Raw genomic sequence first — 23,408 nt, forward strand, 5'->3', positions numbered from 1 at the left:
AGACATATAGAATTTTATATGGTCTAATTGTCACTTTTTATAGGTATTACGTACCACTTCTCACATTTTGCGAGCAAATAATTAAATAATTTGAAAAGGCTTGGATATATGTGGATGAGTATGCCTGAAGAATATTTTCACTCGTCTAAGCCACTAAAGTTTATTAAAATCTAAAATTTTAAGGAGCCTAGCAGGTGAAGAAAAGAAAAAGAAATAATATTCATTAAACATGCCTTAAATCATTAAAAGCATAGAAATAAAATAAATATAGTAGAGAAGGAAAATCAAACTTGAAGAGGGAGATAAGAGTATTGATTAATAAGAGAGAAGAAAATTTTATTATAATTTATTCACTCATTCGAACAACCTTAACTAAATCCAAAAAAGCATATAGTTTAGAACACTTGACTAAGGATAATCATACATACTATAGTATATATAATACTTAATACTTGGAGTAGTATTTTCTACTCCAAGAACATCGTCTATAAAGAGATATTAGGTCAGATGTATTTTTTACTCCGCCCCTTCCGCGTGGGCCCGGGCCCCCGGACCCGGATCGCCTAAATTTTTTCCGGGTCATTAAATTATCTTCATAAAAAAAATACACACACACACATATATGTACAATATAATTAACCTACATAAATGTTTAACCTTTGCAAGTTCAGAAGATACCTAATAAATTTGCATTCAACTATTTTGCCAATGTAACATTTATTTTTCAATTTAAATAAATATTGTATTTATCTCGACGTCAATTGCTATTGCACATAATTCATTCTTATTCTCAATTTTATTCACTTTTTTAATAGACGCAAAAAATACGTGCAACGCACGTACACTAAATCTAGTAATATAAAAAGACTGAGAATCTAACAATGAGAATTTGTAAAGCAAGTAACAACTCAACACATAGAGATAAACAACAGGGGCGCTCCCTAGATACCATCTCGTAGTCCCAAAAGTAAATATGTAAGGGATCTCCCGAGGTACCGCCTCATAGTCCCAAGTAAATGTGCAGCGGGGATCTCCCGAGGTACCACCTTGTAGTCCTAAAAGTAAATATGCGACAAGGGATCTCCCGAGGTACTGCCTCGTAGTCCCAAAGTAAACACACAGCTCGTAATTGATGGAAACAACAATTACAACAAGAAATCCTATAGTGTAAGACTAAGTATAAGTCAAGAAAAAAACAGGAAATCAACTAAACATGCTTTACAGGTTTCAAATAAGCAATTAAGATACGTAGGCATGTGATACTAGGCTAAATAGGATAACTACACATGCTGGTGTAACTCAATTAAGATGTAACAGGTTACTGCTCAGTAAAAAATCAGGTTTTGCAACAATTAGCCCATGTACGCACTCGTCACCCCGCGTACACGACACTTACATATCACAGAATTATCACAACAAAACCAAATTCTAAGGGGATTTCCTTTATGGCAAGCCATTTACCTCGAACCGAGCTCAATCAATCAGTAAGAATGCCTTTTCCTAAATTTTCCGACTCCGAATGGCCCAAATCTAGCCAAAAACAATTACATACCATAAGTATAACTATAAGAAACTAATCTAATTAATGAACTCAAGATTTTAACAAGAAATTCGAAAATCGCCCCCAAAAATCAACCTGGGCGCACGTTTCAGAATAGGGTAAAAGTCACAAAATACGAACACCCATTCAACCATGAGTTCACTCGTACCAAAATCACTCAAATCCGATACCAAAATCTCAATCAAAACCCAAAAGTTTGGTTAAAGAACTTTTTCCACTTTTTCCCCAAATTTCTCAACTCAAATCTTAAATTAGAAGGTAAAATTAATAATAGATTAGTGGGATATAACCAAAAACAAGTGAAGAATCATTACCCAATCGATGCCTCTGAAAATCCCTCAAAATCTTGTCCCAATCCGAGCTCTCTATCTTATGTTTTGATAAAAATTCAAAACCCTCGATTTGAAATGCTTATATCTGCCCAGTGAAATCCTTCTTAGGGAACGTGGAAGCCTCCTCGCGTTCGCGAAGCATAAAAATTCCTTCTGTCCAAAACCTCCTTCGCGAACGCGAGGGCCCACTCGCAAATGTGGAAGCTCGCACAATCTAACTCTTCGCGAACGCGGGACCATCATCGCGAACGTGTAGGCTAAATGCCTGGGACCCCCCTCTGCCCGTACCTCTACGCGAAGGCGAGGTCCTTATCGCGAATACGTAGGCTCAATGCTCCAAAGCTTCGCGAACACGGAAACCACATCGCGAACGCGAAGAACAAAACCCAGCAGCCTCCCAGATGCCTTATACGAACGCGAGACCTCTCTCGCTAATGCGATTGAAGGAAACCAGCAACTGATGCAACAGATTTTCTACAATTTCTACAAGTCCAAATCTAGTCCGTTAACCATCCATCGAGGCCCCCGGGACCTCAACCAAACATACCATCAAGTCCTAAAACATCATACGAACTTAGTCGAGCCTTTAAATCACGTCAAACAACGCTAAAAACACGATCGCACTCCAATTCAAACTTAATGAACTTTGAAACTTCAACTTCTACAACTGATGCCGAAACCTATCAAATCACGTCCGATTGACCCCAAATTTTGCACACAAGTCATATTTGACATTACGGACCTATTCTGACTTCCGGAATCGGAATCCGACCCCGATATAAGTCCAAATCACCAAACGTAGCTAACGGAACCGACGAAACTCCATTCCGGAGTCGTCTTCGTACAATTCCAATTACGGTCAAAATCCTAGAACTTAAGCTTCCATTTTAGGGCCCAAGTGTCCAATTTCACTCCAAAACCAAAAAATAAATCCTCTCGGCAAGTCACATAAGTATAAAATGATACGGGGAAAGCAGAAAATAGGGGATCGGGACTAATGCTCTCAAAACGACCGGCCAGGTCGTTACGGTTACATGTTTGAGTAATAAGGGACTGATTGTTGGATTTCCTCAGCTTCCGACTGTGATATAAAGGAACTGTTTTGCGTGTAATTTGGCACAAACTCTGTGCTTCTGTTTGTAAAATCTTATCATTCTAAACCAAAAAGAGGGACTGATCGCTAATATACAAAGCATAGTTAATATTCAGATGAAGCATGTTTCATTTTGGTTCAGTGTTGGAGGACTTGAGCTTTACTTTCTAACTGAATAATATAATTAAGGTAGTTTACTTATAATGTCGTTCACTTATTTGTCAACTGTAATAGGAGAAAAATCTTACGTAGTGCTTTACGAGTTTCATTGGAAAAAATTCCCGATGATATTGTAATTTGGTGCTACAGCTTTTGCAGCATTCTTTTTTATCATTAAATATTTGTTACAATCTGGCTAATCTTAATATCAGATATTCACTGGAGGAAGTTCCACTTTATGACTCGGCAGAGGATGAACCTTTTCCAGTGATCTCTGGAAGTGGAACTAGTGGAGGAAATGAGCATTCACTGCTAGAATTCTGGGAAAAAGAGACCGCAAAAAGCGATCAACTTTGGTCGCCTTTTGGCTAAATAGCGACCAAAATGCGACCAAAAATGTCTGGTAGCTATATTGATGGTCCCTTTTATTTAGGGACCAAAGTTGGTCGCTAATTAGCGACCAACTTTGGTCTCTAAGCTAAATGGACCCATTTTTCTGGATATTGACTATAGAGACCAACTTTGGTCGCTTTATTAATTTAATAATATAAATTTGGTGACCAAAGTTGGTCTTTAAATAAAAAATACATTATTTATTATTAATCACTAAAAAGCGACCAACTTTGGTCTCTATACCAAATATTATATTTTAAAATTTGGAAACTAGAGACCAATTTTGGTCGCTTTTGTATTCAATTATTTATTTATTTTATTAAACTAGCGACCAACTTTGGTCCCTAAATACATGGATTTAATTTATTTAACTTGGTCGCTTTTTGTAGAAATCTGGGTAAATAGCGACCAAAGTTGGTCGCTATTCTCCAGAAAATTATTTTTTTAACATGAAAAGCGACCAAATAGAGACCAACTTTGGTCGCTTTTCTGTGTATTATTTTGGCAGAAACTGCCTGTTTTTGCAGCTACACCACCTGCGAGCCATACCAATTTCCTAAATAGGCATTTTATGCCAACAACAACAACAATAAAAAGCAATTAAAAGCAACAAAGAATAAAGTTCAATAGAACTAACACATTAAGCTAACAAAACTAAGTTAACGCTTATTACAAGCCCATTCGAACTAAAGAGAACTAACACAATAGTAAATTGGTATGTAAATTAGTTTTAACACAATAGAACTAACACAATGTAAATTAGTTCTAACACAATAGAACTAACACAATAGTATATAAAGTACTGAAGGAGTGTTCTTTCATCATCCTCGTCTGCAAGTTGGATTGCCTCGCTCGGTTCATTAGGTGGTTGACTGCGTACGGATTCCCCCACGTCAGATGTGAAGCAAATTGAACCTATATGAAAAATTATATTGAATTAGTATTTCAAAATTTATATAAAACAACGAAAAGTAAAAAACTTACATGAATGTAGTCGAGGCTCGACCCTCCTTTCTGAATCAGTCTCTTTCTTCTTCTTTACAATACGAGTTTCATTGAATAGCTCATCTTGCTTCATTGGCATCATAAAGTTGTCTGGTGGCTTTGGTGATTATCCTCGTGGTACTATTACTCGAGATGAACTTTGATACAGAGAATAACTTGGATACGGTACATGACGGAGTGTGTCTTTGATCAATTGTTTATCTCATTAGCTACAATGATAATAAGAAGGCAACGACATGTGTTTCAAAAAAGTGATGGTGTAGGTAGGATTTAACATTTCTTAAGTAGATAAAAGAGGTTATAGAGGAATTATGTACTTCATTTTCTATGAGGAAAAGAAGTTTGATTGAGAGTGACAAGGTTGATGAAGACGGATGGTTTTTCGTTGGTCGTTGCAGTTCCCATAAAACGTGGATCATAAGACTTTATGATGACAAAGATTATAGGAAGTTTTGTGCTCAACTTTCTTCCAAGTCTGATCCGTACAAGCTTAATGTGATATTGGATGATATTTCTTCAGATTCAGACAATAATTTGACCGACAAAAGTATGGAAATGCTCTTAAAAAGAATTAAAGGTAAAACATTTTTCTTGGTCGAGAAGGAAGCTGAAAAATATTTTACCTTTAATTCTTTCTAAGAGCATTTCCATACTTTTGTCGGTCAAATCATTATCTGAATCCGAACCAATATCACATTAAGCTTGTACGGATCAGACTCGAAAGAAAGTTGAGTACAAAACTTCCTATAATCTCTGTCATCATAGAGTCTTATGATCCCCATTTTATGGGAACTGCGACGACCAACGGAAAACCATCCATCTTCATCAACCTTGTCACTCTCAATCAAACTTCTTTTCCTTATGGAAAATGAAGTACAGAATTCCTCTATAAGCTCTTCTTTTATCTACTTAGGAAATACTAAATTCCTACCTACACAATCACTATTTGAAACACATGCCATTGCCTTCTCATCATCATTGTCGCTAATGAGAATAACAATTAAAGGCACATTCTGCCAGGTACTTTATCTTAGTTATTCTTGGTGGAAGTTTCATTGCATGTCTAATAACGTCATCAACCTCTTCTACAAAATCCTCCCGCAATCTAAATTCCAAAACATAAACCAAAATTTCAATTCATATCCTAAATGTTCAACTCATACCTAAAAGGTTAAATTTATATCCTAAATGTTCAACTCATACATAAAAGCTTCAATTCATATCCACAAAAGTTCAAGTCATATCCTAAAGGTTCAACTCATACATAAAAGCTTCAATTTATATCCTAAAAGTTATATTCATATTCTATGAGTTTAAACTTAAACTAAAAGTTCAATTTATATCCTAAAAGCTTCAACTCATACCTAAAAGGTTCAATTCATATCCTAAAAGGTTCAATTTATATCCACAAAAGTTCAAGTCATATCCTAACGGTTCAACTCATACATAAAAGCTTCAATTTATATCCTAAAAGTTATATTCATATCCTACGAGTTTAAACTTAAACTAAAAGTTCAATTTATATCCTAAAAGCTTCAACTCATACCTAAAAGGTTCAATTCATATCCTAAAAATTCAACTCATATCCTAAAAGGTTCAATTTATATCCACAAAAGTTCAAGTCATATCCTAACGGTTCAACTCATACATAAAAGCTTCAATTTATATCCTAAAAGTTATATTCATATCTTACGAGTTTAAATTCAATTTATATCTTAAAGGTTCAACTCATACCTAAAAGGTTCAATTCATATCCTAAAAATTCAACTCGTATCCTAAAAGGTTCAATTTATATCCTACAAGTTCAATTCACAAGAACAAAACCTAAAAACTATAAGTTATATTCGTATCCTACGAGTTTAAACTTAAACTAAAAGTTCAATTTATATCCTAAAAGTGGGCGATTCGTTGTACTCAAACAAGAGCCACACAACGATTCGCTTAAGGCCTTAAACATTAACATTGTCTTGAACTTTAAGAGAAAATCCAAATATACTATCATGTGTCTATATTAAATATCTACCTATAAACTAATCAAGATTAAACTAAAATTTCAATTTATACCCTAATATATATCTACCTATGAATCAAGTCTTTGACGTTAAATTAGTATCTATTGCTTACTAAAATATTGAAGGAGAAATACTCAATAAAGCCTATCCTAAATATTCAACCCATACCCTAAACCCTAGATTTCTATAAAATGTTAAATAATGATAAATACAATCTAAACCCTAGGTTTCTATAAAATACAATATTAAATAATCAATTATAACACTAATTCTAGGTTGAAACAATAAACAATTGAAACACTAATTGAAACCCTAGGTTTGTAATTCTAACCTTGAATTTTTAGGAGGTGGAGAAGGAGAGACGCAACAGTGGCAGAGGCGACGGCGGCAGCTGAGCGGTGGTCGTTGGTGGCGTGGGTGGGGCCTGGTGGTGGGAGTTGGAAGGGGGGTGGGGTTTGAGTGTGAGAGAAAAAAGAGGGATTTTGGGAATTTTTTAGAAAGAATGGGAGGGGATCCCGGTTTTGAGAGTTATGTAATTAAAATAGCGACCAATGTTGGTCGCTATTTTGGTGGGTAAAACAGTTTTGAATTTTTAGAAATAGCGACCAACTTTGGTCGCTATATTCTGACTGTTTGACCAAAATAGCGACCAAAGTTGGTCGCTATTTCAATATATATATATATATATATATATATATATATATATATATATATATATATATATATATATATATATATATATATATATAAGCTGTATTCGATACGCTATTACCTAATACACTTATAGTTAGTGCATAGTATAGCGTATGTATATATATTATATATATATAAGCTATATTCGATACGGTATTACCTCATACACTTATACTTAGTGCATAGTATAGCGTAAGTACATATATTATATATATATAAGCTGTATTCGATACGGTATTACCTAGTACACTTATACTTAGTGCATAATATAGCGTAAGTATATATATTGTATATATATAAGCTGTATTCGATACGGTATTACCTCATACACTTATACTTAGTGCATAGTATAGCGTAAGTACATATATTATATATATATAAGCTGTATTCGATACGGTAATACCTAATACACTTATACTTAATGCATATATATATATATAAGCTGTATTCGATACGGTATTACCTCATACACTTATACTTAGTGCATAGTATAACGTAAGTACATATATTGTATATATATAAGCTATATTCGATACGGTATTACCTCATACACTTATACTTAGTGCATAGTATAGCGTAAGTACATATATTATATATATATATATATATATATATATATATATATATATATATATATATATAAGCTATATTCGATACGGTATTACCTAATACACTTATACTTAGTGCATAGTATAGCGTAAGTATATATATTGTATATATATAAGCTGTATTCGATACGGTATTACCTAATACACTTATAGTTAGTGCATAGTATAGTGTAAGTACATATATTATATATATATATATATATATAAGCTGTATTCGATACGGTATTACCTCATACACTTATACTTAGTGCATAGTATAGCGTGAGTACATATATTATATATATATATAAGCTATATTCGATACGGTATTACCTCATACACTTATACTTAGTGCATAGTATAGCGTAAGTACATATATTATATATATAAGCTGTATTCGATACGGTATTACCTCATACACTTATACTTAGTGCATATTATAGCGTAAGTACATATATTATATATATATATAAGCTATATTCGATACGGTATTACCTCATACACTTATACTTAGTGCATAGTATAGCGTAAGTACATATATTATATATATAAGCTGTATTCGATACGGTATTACCTCATACACTTATACTTAGTGCATATTATAGCGTAAGTACATATATATATATATATATATATATATATATATATATATATATATATATATATATATATATATATATATATATATATATATAAGCTGTATTCGATACGGTATTACCTAATACACTTATAGTTAGTGCATAGTATAGCGTAAGTACATATATTATATATATATAAGCTGTATTCGATACGGTATTACCTCATACACTTATACTTAGTGCATATTATAGCGTAAGTATATATATTATATATATATAAGTTGTATTCGATACGGTATTACCTAATACACTTATAGTTAGTGCATAGTATAGCGTAAGTATATATATTATATATATAAGCTGTATTCGATACGGTATTACCTCATACACTTATACTTAGTGTATAGTATAGCGTAAGTACATATATTATATATATAAGCTATATTCGATACGGTATTACCTCATACACTTATACTTAGTGCATAGTATAGCGTAAGTACATATATTGTATATATAGACACACACGCCCGCTTTGTAGTACTATTCATCCCTTGTATTACAAAATTATTAACGACTTACATTTATATTATTTACATAGTAAACACAAAAGTGATTTTTAAATTTGACCATATAGAGACCAACTTTGGTCGCTAACTTTAAATGAATTTAATTTAGCGACCAAAGTTGGTCACTAAATGTACATGAATTTAAATTAGAGACCAAATTTGGTCACTAAAATTTAATCAGATTTATTTATATTTTATATAATATTTAAATTAATAATAAAAATTGTTAAACGTTAGAACTGGGTCCCACATTGGCGACCAACTTTGGTCGCTAAATTTTGAATTATATTTATTTATATTTTATAAATTTTTTACATAAATATATATTTATTAAAATATTATAACTGGGTCCCACTTTAGCGACCAAAGTTGGTCGCTATCTTCTTATCCTTCAGTTAGCGACCAACTTTGGTCGCAAGTTTTAAATTATATATATTTATATTTTATAAGTTTTATAAAATAATAATAAAATTATTAAAAAAATTTGTGTGGGTCCCACTTTTGCGACCAACATTGGTCGCTAAACTCAGTGTATCTTTGACCAAGCAAGTCTTGGGCGAAACGGGATTTCTTCAAAACTTCATAACCTTTTCACTTAAACTTGAACTTGGGCGATTTTTGAAGAGGGATTTCACCACAAAACCATAGGTATGTGTTCTTAGACTTGTTTTCTTCAATTTTCATTAACCCCCATTAGATTTCTAGGCCTAAATCATCTTCTTAAGGGTAGAAAATTGGGGATTTGGGTAGAGTTAGGGCTTTTTGAATAATTGGAATTTAGACCTCGTTTTGAGGTCGGATTCCGAAACTAATTCCATATTCGGGCTCGTGGGTGAATGTGTGATCGAGTTTTGGTCTGAACCTTGTGTTTTGACCAAGCGGGCCCGGAGTCAATTTTTAATTTTTTGGGGAAAATGATAGAAAACCTATAATTTAGCATTGAGATTGAATTATTTAGCATTTATTGATATGGTTAAATTAATTTTACTAGATACAAGTAATTTGGAGACAAATTCTAAAGGAAAACCGGTGTTTGAGGCTTGAGTTGGCCGTGAAAGTTTGAGGTAAGTGTTTGGTCTAACCTTAGCTTGAGGGATTAGGAGTTGTGTCTTAATTTCTACGTGTTAATTGTGGAGTACGACGTATAGGCATGGTGACGAGTATCTATATGTCGGTGTCAAGCATGCCTGTGAGTCTTGTATTGTAATTATTATGACTCCATTGTGGTTATTCGTGGTTCATATGAGAATTTTATTATTGTTCACTTGCCGGGATGTTGTTGTGATATTGTTGTTCCCTTGCTGGGATGTTGTTGTGATATTATAGTTTCCTTGACGGGATGTTATTGTAATATTATTGTTCCCTTGCCGGGATGTTGTTATTATGCTATTGTTCCCTTATCAGAATTCTTTTATGATTGGTGTTGATAAATGAAATGGGAGTGGATTGCACACCTGCAACGGTAATACATGAAATGGGAGCGGGTTGCACGCCTGCAACGGTATTACATGAAATGGGAGCGGGTTGCACGCCTGTAACAGTAATATATGAAATAGGAACGGGTTGCACGCTTGCAACGGTACTATATAAAATGGGAGCGGGTTGCACGCCTGCAACGGTACTATATGAAATGGGACCGGGTTGCACGCCTGCAACGGTATTACATGTGTACTTTTTCTTCTTATTTCCTTATCTTTTGCTGGTAACTGATTTATGGCGATCCTTACATTTCTCTACTGTTATTCTGTGGTTATCTGTTACTCCTCGCAGCATGTTTCCCCCGCCCAACTTTAGTTGTAATTATCTGCTTCTATTTCCACTATATATGATTTAACTGCACATGTTTATTTGGTAGTCTGGTCCTAGCCTCGTCACTACTTCGCTAAGGTTAGGCTAGGCACTTACCAGCACATGGGGTCGGTTGTGTTGATACTACACGCTGCACTATGTGCAGATACTGATACCGGAGCGTTTGGACCGCAGTTAGAGTGCTGTCTTCAGTCCATTCAGGCGACCCAAGGTAGTCCTGTAGACGTCCACGGGCCTTGTCGTCTCTCCTATCTTTTCTCTTTCTGTTTTTACTTATCAAAGACAGACTTATGTATTTCCATTCAGACCTTATTTGTAGTATTCTTAGATAGTCCGTGACTTGTGACACCAAATTCTGGGTAGTATTGTACTTCAGATTATGTAGCAATGTTTGGTTGAATTATTAAGTTTCGACTTTCGCAATTCCTATTATTTAATTTATTCTGCTGTTTAATCACTTATTATTTTAAATTGTTGAACATGTTTAATAAAAAGGGTAATGATTTATAATATTCGGCTTGCATAGCTTCCACGAGTAGGCGCCATGACGACTCTCAAGAGTGGGAAATCCGGGTCGTGACAAGTTGGTATCCGAGCTTTAGGTTACATAGGTCTCAGAATTCACGGACAAGCTTAGTAGAGTCTGAGGGATCGGTACAGAGACGTCTGTATTTATCCCCTAGAGGGTACAGAGTTGGGAAAAACCTCACATGTATTCTTTTCTGTCGTGCGGTTTGGTTTCTCAATGCTAATTGAATTTCTACTTTATTCTTTCGCAGATGGAGAGAACACACGCTTTCTCATCCACCGATCAGCAGCCCGAGCCTCCAGCAGTAGCTCCCACGAGAGGCCATGCTAGAGGCCGAGGCAGGGGCAGAGCTTAGCCCTGAGCAGCAACACCAGCGACGGAGCCTCAGGTTGAGTATGATGATGAGGTTCCGCCCTAGGTAGTTCTGGTGGGCCTAGCTCAGGTCCTAGAGGGGTTCATTGCTACCCCAGTACTCCAGGATGCTCTGGTCCGTCTAGTAGGCCTTATTGAGAGTGTCACACGACTAGACTTGCTTCCTGTAGTACCAGCCGTCTCTCAGGCTGGAGGAGGAGCCCAGACTCCTGCTACTCGCACTTCGGAGCAGATGGCTCCCCAGTTTCAGACTCCAGTAGCTCAGCCAGATAGAGCAGTTTAGCCGGGTGTGGTAGCTCAGACCGGTGATGGAGTAGCTATGTCTGCTGATGACTTGTGGAGATTGGACAGGTTCACAAGGCTCTTCACTACCACTTTCAGCGGTGCATCTTCTGAGGATCCCCAGGATTATTTAGACAGCTGTCATGAGGTTCTCAGGAACATGGGGATAGTGGAGACCAATGGGGTCGACTTTGCTACTTTTCGCTTATCTGGATCCGCCAAGACTTGGTGGAGGGATTTTTGTTTGGCTAGACCAGTTGGTCCACCAGCTTTGACTTGGGACCAGTTTTCTCAGCTATTTCAGGAGAAGTTTCTTCCTATCACTCAGAGAGAGATCTATCGGAGGCAGTTTGAGCATCTCCAGTAGGGTTCTATGAGTGTTACTCAGTACGAGACCAGATTTATTGACTTGGCCCGTCATACTCTTCTTATACTTACCACTGAGAGATAGAGAGAGAGTGAGGTTCATTGAAGGACTTATTCAGCCTATTCGACTTCAGAAGACTAAGGAGACGGGGAGTGAGATTTCCTTTCAGGATGCGGCCAATATGGCCAGGAGGGTTGAGATGTTTCTATCACAGGGAGGTGCTTAGGGGTATGACAATAGGCCTCATTATTCAGGCAGATTCAGTGGTGCCTCATCTGAAGGCAGGGATTCTTTTGGTAGAGGCCATCCTCCTAGTCCTTTTCAGTCAGCACTTCATGCTTCTCACAGTACCCCAGGTGGTCGTGGTTCTCACATGCAGTATTTCGATCAACAGTCCTACAGTGCATCACCAGCTCCTATCAGTGCACCTCCACTTCAGAGTTTTTAGGTTTGTCAGCCCCAGCAGCCGAGGGCTTGTTTTACTTATGGAGACACGAGGCACATTGCTAGATATTGCCCTCGAGCACCGAGCAGTTCTCAACACCAGGGTTACCGTGCCATGGATCAGGCACCGAGTGTTCCACCGCTCGCTCATCCAGCTAGAGGTGGAGGTAGAGGTGCTAGAGGTGGAGGTAGAGGTATTAGTGGTGGAGCTCAGGCCGCTAGAGGTGGAGGCCAGCCAGCAGCAGGCCATCCCAAAGATGTAGTTTAGAGTGGCGGGGCCCAATCCCGATGTTATGCTCTTCCAGCCAGGCCTGAGGCTGAGGATTTCGATGCAGTTATCAAAGGTACTGTTCTGGTTTGTAGTAGGGATGCTTCAGTGCTATTTGATCTGGGTCTACATACTCCTATGTGTCATCTTATTTTTCACCGTATTTGATCATGCCTAGTGATTCTTTGAGTGCTCCTGTATATGTGTCTACATCGGTGGGTGATTCTATTGTGGTATATTGTGTCCATTGTTCTTGTATAGTTGTGATTGGGGGTCTTGAGACCCGAGTAGACTTGTTACTTCTAGACATGGTTGATTTTGATGTCATATTGGGGATGAACTGGTTATCACCTTACCACGCGATCTTGGACTGTCATGCCAAGACTGTGACCTTAACCTTGCCGGGGTTGCCTTTAACGTGGCCATGTTATCAGCAAGAGTATTGGATGGATCTAAGGGCACTGAGTGAACCACTGGAGTGATAGGTGCATTTTTGGTTGTCAACCCCGAATTCTGTGCCATCTTGTCAAGCAGACTCTGGCCTTCTCTCCATGTTTTGCTCAAAAATACTCCATCAGCTGATGCATCAACATTACCCTTCACGCTATCTGATAATCACATGTAAAACCGCTGACCCAACATCAGATCTGGAATACCGTGGTGCAAAAATATAACCAGCATCGCTTTGAATCATTACCATGTTTCATGCAGTGTCTCTATTGGTCTCTGTTTGAAACTCAAAATTTCATTAATTTGTTGAGCAGTCTTGTTGGGTGGGTGGAACTTGTTCACGAATTGCTTGACTAACTCCTCCCAAAATGTTATGGAATTAATGGGGAGTGAGTTTAGCCAGGTCTGGGTACCTCCTGTCACTGAGAATGGAAACAATAACAGCTTGATTTCTTCCTGAGTTACGTTGGGTTGCCTTTGAGTTTTGCATATTGATAGGAAATTCTTCAAGTGTTGTTGAGGATCTTCGACTTGTGACCCTGAAAATAGTCCCTTGTTTTGCAACAAGTGCAGCATGTTGTTCGTGATTTGAAACGATTCAGCCTGTATCTGCGGGACTAAAATCGATGTGGTCAAGTTCTCTGCTGTGAGTTGTGCCTAGTCATAAAGCGTAGCCTCTGGAACAAGAGGTGCCACTGGCCTACCGGCGCAGCTGGGTCTACTATGTGATCCTCCATGTCTGGTTTGAATTGTTGAGTTGTTTTTTGTTGTTTGTTTTTCCGGTTGGCCCGATTCAAGGCCTTGAAAACTTTCTCGGGATCTGATAATGCTTCAAATACTTTACCAGTTCTCGATGAGTTTCTAGGCATGAACCAGTACAACCAAGTCAACAAACGTTAAAATTTCATTGTATAGATTGGGTATAGAGCAAACTGACTACACTAAGAATTTTTGTATTTCTTTCAATTGGAATTGATAACACCGTTAATTCCCCGACAACGATGCCAAAATTTGATCGCTCCCAACTATGCCTTATAAAAAGGACATGCGGACGTTGCAAATATAATCTGAGTATTTCGCCCAGAGTCGAACCCACAAGAAATTAACCTATCAATTACTCTCGTTAGACTTACGAAATTCTACGTAATCAACTTCCCAAACGTTTTGAATCACAATTGAAGATGTTTCTACTAACTAAGACTGGCTGTGATTAAGCAACTAAAGATTAACTATGATTAAGTTGTAAACAATTAAGAGAAGGATCTAAGGTTATGATTTTTAGTATTGATGGAATCCCTTCCGGTTATGTTTCACATAAATTCGCCTATTCATCTCTATCAATCGTGAGCACTCTTATTACCGTAAATCTCTCCCGAGTAATCACGATAATTTACTAGATGCACTCTCCCGAGATACGCTAGCTGGCTTTGTTTATTACAGCTCACTTTAGATTGCACCAAGGCTTCGTTATCCCTAATCCCGCCTTTAAACCCTTGGGAATGGCGTTGTTCAACAATTACCTAAATATGCACTCTCTCCCGAGTTATGCACACTAAATAGGCACAGCTAATTGAGGATCCTATTAATTAACTACAACAAGAACGTACTTGAACAAATATAGATTAAATTGGGCAAACTATATTAACATAACAAGAAGTTCATCCTTCAATAGGTTCCATCAAAACCCTAGACTAAGGAATTAGCTACTCATAACAAAACAAGATAAAACTACTGAATTATTCATAATGTGTAATTGCAATAATAAAGAGAAGATAGAAAAACTCTAATGTTTGGTTGCTCTTCTCACACTTGTTCTTACCTCCAAAGTAGTCTAAAAACAAGCTTGATACTTTCTTGGGAGAGCTTCTTGAGTTTATAAGGGTTTGGAATAAGTTTTCCCCGAGTTACACTTTGGTCCCAAAAGTTCTGGGCAACTGCACAGTACACCGCGGCCGCGACAGAACGCGGCGTGATCGCGGCAGAATGCGGCGCAACTGTGGTGAGAGACAAACATTCAGCCTTGCATATAAGTGCAGAGTGTAGCATCAGCACAACCGACCCCATGTGCTGGTAAGGGTCTGGCCTAACCCCGGCGAGGTAGTGACGAGTCTAGGATCAGACTCCAGATAAATCTGTGCAGTTATATAATATTCGGCGAAAAAATAAACAGGAAATAAGCAGTTTTAAAGGAAAGGGGTACATGCTTCGGGGAACATATCAAATCTAGCAGAAACTAAATAGGAATCTGGAAAGAAAGTACAATACTAAAACAACACAGTAATACTACTATTGCGGCACGCAACCCGATCCATATATATAACTGTTGCGGCGTGCAACCCGATCCATATATATAACTGTTGCGGCGTGCAACCCGATCCAACATATAATATTTGTTGCGGCGTGCAACCCGATCCATATATAATAATAATGTTTCGGCGTGCAACCCGTTCCAAATATACAGTCAACAATAATCATAATAACCATCCCGACAAGGGATCAATAATAAACTAAAGGTGGTTATAAGTGCAAATTTTGGCTAAGACCCCGCAAAGCCAAGAACCTAAGATTTACTAGGAAGATCGGACCCTATGTGGGTTGCCTACGTATCACGCCCCGAAAGACGAGAATCAGGTATGCATAGTTCGGACAGATTGGATACGGGCGAGAAAAATAAAAAAAACAACTGACATATAGAAAACACATCCTTTCTCTTTTTTTTTCGAAAAGTGATGAAACATATAAAATCTTTTTGGATTTTCTTTTCTTTTTTTTCGATTTGTTTTTTGATTTTTGAAAAATGATAGAGTGCAAAATCTTTTTGAAGTTTCCATGCTTTTTTTTTCTTAATAAAATGTAACAAAAATATAATTGGGCCTTACTCGCTTCATCCTCACACTTCAACCTCTCTCTCTCTTTTTTTTTTCTTCTTTCTTTTATTCATTATTTTTTTTCATTTCTTCATTTACCCTCAGCTATCATTGGTCCACCAAATGACTCTTTTACCCTTGAATAAATGCAACATGTAGCACATAAGATGCATCAGGATGGTCTTTTATTTTTGGGGTATACCTGTCCTAGACAGACCCAACCCCTGTGTTGAGTCCCCAAAGTCAAATGCACGTGATACAAGCAAACGTTCCTACTAGGGATCCAGCATGAGGTCTTGTTATACTAGGTTCAAAACCTGGGTTTATTGTTCTAGGCCTGGCTTACCCGAGAGGACTGCTCGAGCCGAGGGGGGGGCAGCGTACCGGGAATACAGAAGCTTCATCGGCTTTGCAACTTGTCCGAACCTCGTTCTAAATTTGGGATATGACTCTAACAGAAAAGAAAACACACGAAGTGCACACTTTTTCATGATTTAGAAGACTTAGAGAGAGGAGGGGTTTCAAAATAGTTTATATACAGTTCACGGAATATCAAAGCGGTAAAAGCAATCAATTAGCACATTAGGCCCAAATCATGTAACAAAATCAGATAATGGATAAAGCCAACTATAACAATTATTCTAAGCTCGAATTCTTAAACCCTGAACCAGAGATTCTGGGTTCTTGTCCCAAGCAGAGTCGCCAGAGCTGTCACACCTCCTTTTTACCTACACCCCCGGAAAGGGTGTAAGGGAGTTTTTCCAACTTAAAGTGACAATCGAAACGGGATTATTTTATTTAAAATCAGAGTCGCCACTTGGGATAATTTATGGTGTCCCAAGTCACCGGTTCAAATCCCGAATCGAGGAAAAGATTGACTTTGTATTACAGTTCGCGAACCAGAAACCCGAGTAAGGAATTCTGTTAACCCGGGAGAAGGTGTTAGGCATTCCCGAGTTCTGTGGTTTTAGCACGGTTGCTCAACTGTTACATCTGGCTTAATATCTGATTTTAAACTTATGTGCAGATTTTAGCCTTTAATCGCTTTTATTCAATTTTTAAAGAAGATTGAACGTCGTTTAAAATACGTCTTTGGATCGCGCTACATGAAATGCACCCACCATCCTAAACATATTTTATTCAACGTTTTAAGATTTTGATTTGGGTCACATAAAATGCACACCCGAATTCAGGAAGGTAATGTTATTTAATGACGCGCCTAAAGCAGCTACGCATTTTGAACTTTTTGAGGGCCATGGAAAATTCGCTAAATAGCACGCCTCGAATTCTAAGGATTAAAATATTAACCAAGCGAGGGCCATAAGTTATAAATTTTGGCTAATCGGCATGCCTCAACCCATTTTAAAGGGTCTAGTTAGTTAACTAAAGGTCTAAAGTTATTTGAATTCCATCAAACAAGGGTCTTAACCTTTAAGGCTCAACAAAGTGCAACAGCGTTTCGCTAATATAAAATCCAATCAACAGCAGGCCCAAATCAACAACAGGCCCAAATCACAAATGAAACAGAGGTCTTGAACGCAATTGGTAGCGCATCCAAAGACACTAGGCCAACGCTAAAGGCCCAACTGCAGATTTCAATGCCAAATCATACATAAATACTCAGAATTGTACACATTTTATTGAATACCAATCATAAAACTATGTTGAGCACATGACTGAACTGACATCTTTGCTTCTTTGATTATTTAAACATAAAGCAACTAAAATTATAATTCTGATCTTGTCTGCACCTCGGGCCCACGCTTGCCTTGGACTCACAAGACCATATCACAAGGAAAATGAACTTTGGGCCCAAACGAGCCCAAGCCAGATTTCAAGGCCAACTGCTAGAGGTTTTAAGACTCGATATCGAGTCTCCTCAGAAGCAGATAACATATGTATAACCTTCCTTCCTAACAATAAACAGGCCTCAATCTGCAAGGCTGGAAATGTATAGCTAAACTAGAAACAACTGAGCAGCATGCTCTCAATCCAACAACACTGGCCTCAACAGGCCAAACAAGACCTGAAACATACTTGACATTACTAAAATTTCTTTGCAGTAGTTCTCTACTGCTCATACATAGGATCAGGGACCTTCAAACATTTAAGCTAAGCAAGAGAAAGGGAAACATTTATACAACACCATAAAAGAATCTACAAAGATAATGACAAGAAACTAAATAACTTATGTGAGCCTAGGAGGAACATGAAGACAAAATATAATAGACTTCGAAGCTGGTAATGTAACGGAAAAGGGAAACAATCAGTTTCTTCGACTCGAATTACATGATTCCAACACAAATAGCCATAACAAGCTTCATTTCCATTCAAGGTCTAAAGGAAATACCTAGAAATAAGATAGAAACCAAAATAGTGAAGAATCAGTAGCTAGCAGCGAGCAGCACAACACAGATTTGAGCAACAATGAGTAAAACCCAAGTTCAACACAGGTTGACGCACATCAAACCCCAAGACCCAACCTTAAACTAATTTCCAAACCCAAATCAATTCACACTCAACCTCAGATGAACCAAAAATGCTTCAAAACTTTGAAAACTTTCAGAAAACCTAAACAAAAGATCAATGGAACAGTGAAAACTTCAAACAAACTAAACCCCAAAGCTTTTCCAGCACAAGATCAAGCCATTTACATTTAAAAGGCTTCAGAAATTGTTCTGAAATCTAAGAACAACTTAAGATTTAGGGCTGAATTCCAATGGAATAATGTTTTCTTATCAATTTTAGTCTTCTGGTGTATTTTTGATTTTTCAGCTCTCAAAAATCTCCCTTGAGGTCTAAGTAACAATGACTTTATAGGCAAGCTACTAGGGCAGCCTCAAGGAGTTCAAAATTGCACTTAAAACCTTCTGAAATTTTCATTTTAGCTTAGAAATCCCTAGTGTAAACCTCAGAATTTCAAAATAGCCCCCACCCCAGCTTCTAGGAAGCTTCCTAGTTCAGTTATATAAGATTTTCAAGCCTAGACTACCCAAATTACCCCTTAATGACGCTATTATTACCTGAAAGAATCGGATAGAGCATGGGTCGATTCGACCCAATTGAATTTATTTAGGTTCGTCCCAAACCAGTAAATCAAAGATCAAAGGCATAAACCCAAACCCAACCCAAGTCGAATTCATTAAACAAATGCTCATAACAGAGACGAGTCTGAACAACAAAAATCAAGTACTGGACTAAGATTAAAGATATTACCAGATAAAACTAACCTAACTAATCAAGCTAAGTGACCTAACAATTTTTTAAAATAAAATGCATAATAGACAACCCATAAACAAACACAAAAGACCTAACAGGACAACAAATAATAGAAGAAACGAAGAAAGTAGAGGAGGAAAAGAACTGAGGAGAAGAAAAGAAACATACCCAAGAGGACCCGGACAAAAGAGCCTAAGGGACAGCTTTCAACTCATCGATTCCGGCCAAATTCGAAGTTAATCGTATGTTCTTAATATCAAGAACACACGAGTAACATCGATTTAGGCCTAAAATCTTCTAAACCTCGCTGATTCTGACCTCTAGACTTTTTAGGGCTGTTCATTCAAATCCATATTCGAGGAGCTTCCCTAATATTCGAGGGAAACGGAGTGGATTTCCAGAATGAGGGTGAGACAAGGGTTCAGGAGGTGTTATTTTGGGGACGATTGGGTGAGTTGGAGTTTTAGTTTTCCTCTTCGATTCAAGATTCGTAGAGTTCTAGTAGGATTCGAGGGAGGGGTTTTGGAGATTTAGGAAGAGGATAAGGAGGGAAGTCTATGGCGTTAATTTGGGGTCGATTGGAGTACCGCCGCCGGCGGAGACGATTTCCGGCAGGCGGTTATGGCGGAGGCGATGAGGGTCTGGTGAAGGAGATGAGAGGGGGTAGGGGGGCTGTTTGGACACATATATATCAAGATGAGGTTAGTTCTGGACCGTCAAATCAACTAACCTCGACGGTCGAGATCAAAGTATAATAAAACGACGTCGTTTCGGATGAAGGGGTGACCGGACAGGGTTGGGGCGCGGGTTTGGGCCAGGTTTCGGGTGGTTTGGACGGGTGTGGGGTTTGGTCTTGGCAATGTTTAATTGTTTTTGGCCCAAATGAAAAACCTGATCTCCTTTTTCGAAGATCTTTTCCTCCTTTTCTTTTCTTTTTTTTTTCATTTTTTCAGATTTTATTAAATGCAAGTTAACATAACATAAAAAAGCCTGATTTAAATCCAAAAACTAACTAATTACTTTTCTCAAAATTAATTAAGTCCTAATTTAAAAAGAAAACTATGACAAATTCAAAAATTAAAAGTTAAAAATGCAAGAACGAACTATTTTTGTTATTTTCTTCCATTTTGTAACATTAATTAAATAATTAACCTAAAAAAATATGAAATTGGGTCCTAAATGCAAATGCAACATATATTTTTTATTTTTTGTATTTTTCACCAATTAAAATGCATAGACAAAATGCACCCAATTAACAGAAAATGCCACGAAAATCCACAGAATTGCAAACACTGAAAGAAATTATTTTGTTTTGAATTTATGGGAGTGATTCATATAGGGCAAAAATCATGTGCTCACAACTACCCCTCTTTGCTCGGAAACACGAAGAGTTTTCGTGCAAAGATAAAATGAGTGGATATGAGCGACTTTTGCCCGTTTGAATATTCCGTGGGAAGCATTTTGAAAAAGCTGACTGCACCCTGCTTCTGAGGTTGCCTACATATCTTTGGCTGAAAAGGAATCAGGTCAGTGTAGTTCGGGAAGTTTTGGTAGCTGGGACTACCATGAAACTGTGGTTTTACTGTTGCTGCTGTTGCTACTACTGCTTATTGCAACCCCTTATTACACCATGATAAAATAAAAAGAAGCTAGACTATACTATGGTCTATGCATTGCAAAATCCTATCTATATCTTCAAACTTGCTCTTGTGGTTCTTGTTGCCTTGTTGACTGGTATTCTCCCGGTGGAATCCCCTTGTTGCCGCCTTGAATTGTAATCTGAGATGTTTTCCGCTTCTCCAGGTGGATGTTTGACTGTCAACTACACTTTGATGATGTTTTTCTTTTCTCCGATTGGACACTCGACTTCTGAACTTGAATGTATTCCCTGCTCTCCAGGCGGGCTCCTGACTGCTAACTTGAAATGTATTCCCTGCTCTCAAGGCGGGCTCCTGACTGCTGACTTGGAATGTATTCCCTGCTCTCTAGGTGGGCTCCTGACTTCTAACTTGGAATGTATTCCCTGCTCTCTAGGCGGGCTCCTGACTTCAACAAAATAAACGAAAACAAAGGAAATTCTTCTGCCCCAGTTTGGGTATCTGGAAACATATGTATGTGTAAAATGAATCACATCACCAAATATCAATAAGAACTTGAAAACTAAAACTTGAATTGTACTCCCTTGTTCTCCAGACGGGCTCCTGACTGCTGAACTTGAATGTATTCCCTGCTCTCCAGGCGGGCTCCTAAATTTTAACTTGAAATGTATTCCCTGCTCTCCAGGCGGGCTCCTTACTGCTGACTTGAAATGTATTCTCTGCTCTCCAGGCGGGCTCCTGATTGCTGACTTGAAATGTATTCCCTGCTCTCCAGGCGGGCTCCTGACTGCTGACTTGAAATGTATTCCCTGCACTCCAGGCGGGCTCCTGACTGCTGACTTGAAATGTATTCCCTACTCTCCAGGCGGGCTCCTGACTGCTGACTTGAAATGTATTCCCTGCTCTCCAGGCGGGCTCCTGACTTTAACGAAATAGACAAAAAACAAAGAAAATTTTCTGCCCCAGTTTGGTGGTTGGACACATATGTGAGTGTTAAACTGAATCATATTACCAAATATTACTAACAATTTGAAAGCTAGGTCCCATTATCCAGGGGTCCTGGCAATTCTTATCTAAACGACAATTTTAAATCTGCGTTATATCTTCTAAAGGTGTGACTTCCGCTAAATCTTGTTATATAAGAGGGTCTTAAGGCTACATCCCATTATCCAGGAGGGTCCTGAAAACTCCTAATTACATCCTATCTTAAACATGCAAACTTTGAAACCAACTTATATTCCTTGGGGTACATTTATGCTACTTATGATTATTTCGATTTTTAAACTAGGTCCCATTTTACAGGAGGATCCTGAAAACTCCTAATTGAATCCATCTTAAACATGCAAACTTCGAAACCAACTTATCCCTTCGGAATACATTTATGCTATATTATGCTATTTATGAACTAGGTCCCATTTTCCAGGAGGGTCCTAAAACTCAAAATCAAGTCTTGTCCAAAAAAATAACACTTTTACGACTGAATTATACTACCCTACGACAAAATTTACGATACATCTTGTGATCTAATGAAAATCCTAAAATTAGGTCCCATTATTCGGTTATTTAGGGGGAATCCTGAAAACTCCTAATTGAATTCTATCTTAAACATGCAAACTTTGAAACCAACTTACCTTCCTCTATGCTATTCATGATTGTTTTGAATTTTAACTAAGCCACTTTTTCCAGGAAGGTCATGAGAGTTTACGGTCAAACCTGTCTGGTGCTTGCTTTTCCTTGCGGAGGGTTTCTCCGAAACAAACGAAATTTTCTGCCCCTGTTTCAAACAAAGAAAAATCTTGTCAGTTTAAAATGTGGTGGTTGGTTTGTGGCCTTGACTTTGAGGGCGATTGCTCCTTCACTTCCCATGATAACTGATTTCCACTGGAGGACCTTGCTTGCTTATGGACTAACCACTTTCTCTATCATCCTTATCACAAAAAAATACCCCTTCTCCGTTCAGACCCAATTCCCTTTATCCGTTGCATTGCTCATGAACTGATATTTACCAACCTTTGTGTTTCACCGAAAATACCTTTGATCAGTCCACCTAACACCCTCCATCTGTTGCATCGTGCTCTTGTGTTGCCATGAATTCCAAAGCACATTAATTGCCATCCACTTAGTGCGCATGTCGTTCCTTCCTAACTTAAATCACTGGCCTTGGCCTTGAAGTCTACTATTCCCTCACTTGTCATGATAACTTTTGATTTCTGCTTGGAATACC

This window comes from Nicotiana tabacum, chromosome 18 (assembly GCF_000715075.1).
Source record: "Nicotiana tabacum cultivar K326 chromosome 18, ASM71507v2, whole genome shotgun sequence".
Classification (NCBI taxonomy): Eukaryota; Viridiplantae; Streptophyta; class Magnoliopsida; order Solanales; family Solanaceae; genus Nicotiana; species Nicotiana tabacum.